Here is a 2,303-nt window from a genome sequence, read left to right on the forward strand (position 1 = left end):
CCAAAAATTGTGTATAACATATCGAATGATCGTATTGAAATATAGAATCTAAAATGCACAGAAACTGCTCTTGTGGCCCCTGGAGGTGGCCGGAAAGGGCCGCCGGAATTAGTGGCAAAGCCGCCGCCGACCACCACCAATGGTGTCGGGGCCTGGCTGCTCTTCTTCGTCTCATCAAGCTTAACAACTTTCCTAACTAGCATGTAAGCTGGAAATGACTGGAAGGGGTCTAAATTACCTAGAACCAGTCGAGGTGGCCGGAAAATTTGCAGAAACCGGCGAGCTCCAGTTCGACATAAAAACTTCCACCACTCGCCTCGATCCCTTCTGGAGACTTGTTCAAAAACTCAAGGTGAGTTCACCATGCCAAGAATCACAAGGAATGGTGGTCTGTAACTCAAGATATCCGGATAAAAAGGTTGTTTTTCGATCTAAACGGGTTGAGCTCCGACAAACGTGAAATCGATCTACCCAGGTCCGGTCCTTCTTGGTGCTTGTTCAGAAAGTTGAGGCAAGTCTAATGTGCCAAAGATCAAGAGAATTGGTGGCCTGTAGCTCGAGATATCGAGATCAACTCAAAATCGACTCAAATGGAGCCGGGTTCTCCGTCGCCGCTGCGGGCCGTGTTGCGGCGCAAGGTTGCCACTGGCAGCTGCGTAAGGTTGAGGCGAAGCTAAGGGAGGTGGTCCGACGTCGTGAGGTGGCCTGAGGAGGGAGAGCTCGGTCGGCAAAGCTTGCTCTGTTTTCTTCTGGGCTCGGACGCGCGAAAGGGAGAGAGAGACTTTTCTGTGCTTGCCTACCACCTTCCACCAATTCGCATACAATATAAAAGAAACAAAGCAGAAGTACTAACCACTTGCTTGCCTACCACCTCCCACCAATTCGCATACAATATAAAAGAAACAAAGCAGAAGCACTACTTCCCACTGTCGCTCAAAACACGGAACACGCCACACAATTTTTATTAAAAGTAATCACCACTAAGTTTTGCTTGATTGAAAATTGAGGTTATTACACAAATGTCTTCATGGACTGTCTGAACCTTCCAAACCATGCTCTGGGAGATTGCTTAAGTCCGTATAGAGATTTCTTCAATCTATACACCATTCCTTCCTGCGAAGGTGTAATGAACCCTGGAGGTAGATCCATGTATACTTCCTCCTTCAGATCTCCATTCAAGAATGCATTCTTCACATCAAATTGCTATAGGGGCCAATCTAAATTTGCAGCTAGAGAGAGTAATACACGGATAGTACTAATCTTGGCTACCATTGCAAATGTTTTCTGATAATCAATACCATATGTCTGCGTGTAGCCTTTAGCATCTAACCTTGCTTTGTACCTGTCTAGTGTCCCATCAGCAGCATACTTCAAGGTATAGATCCATCTACACCCCACTGTTTTCTTTCCTTGAGGTTTTGGTACTAGCTCCCATGTATCATTCTTCTCCAAAGCTTCCATTTCAACTTTCATCGCTTCAGTCCATTTAGGATCTGCTAATGCTTCCTGCACTTTATTTGGAATGACAATAGTAGACAATTGACACAAATGATGCATATGACTTAGATAACCTGTGGGTTGACATATGGTTATTTATGGGGTATTTGGCTTTGGCTTTGGCTTTGGCTTTGGGATTTGGCTCAGACTAGAGTTTAGGTCTCCCTCTTGTTGTACGATTAGGCAAGTGATATTTAGGGCACACATTTGTTTCGGTGTTGGGTCTTGTTTCAGGATTAACCGCAGTAGGTATGATATCACTAGACTCACAAACAGGGCTATGCTCATCATTAACACTATCTGATTCGATTTCAGGATTAGGACTTACCTCAAGAGCATCCTCATAAGAAATAGGGACTGGTATTGTAGGAGTAGTGGGGTCTTCAGCTGAATCTGGCACGATTGACTGAGGTTGATCATTATTTTCTGTTGCTGGTGCTTCTGGTTGATCATCATTTGTTGTTGGCGTTTCAAGATCTCTTTGAGTTCTTTCTTGTACAACAATTCTTTCCTCTACAACAATTCCGGGTACTTCTAATAAAGAAGACTGCTCTTCTCCAGATGTGCTCTCCCCCTGAAGAGAAGTCTTCGGCAAGAAGAAAAACTCTTGTTCACAAAATGTTACATCCATGGTAACATACACCATCCGGGTAGAGGGATTATAACACTTATATTCTTTTTGGGTAGAACCATATCCCACAAAGACACACTTCTTAGCACAAGCATCCAACTTCGTTCTCTGATTACGAGGAATGTGTCTATAAGCCACACAACTGAAGATCTTGGGTGGAAGGGTATGGAGTGGT

Source organism: Rosa chinensis, chromosome 7 (assembly GCF_002994745.2).
Source record: "Rosa chinensis cultivar Old Blush chromosome 7, RchiOBHm-V2, whole genome shotgun sequence".
Classification (NCBI taxonomy): Eukaryota; Viridiplantae; Streptophyta; class Magnoliopsida; order Rosales; family Rosaceae; genus Rosa; species Rosa chinensis.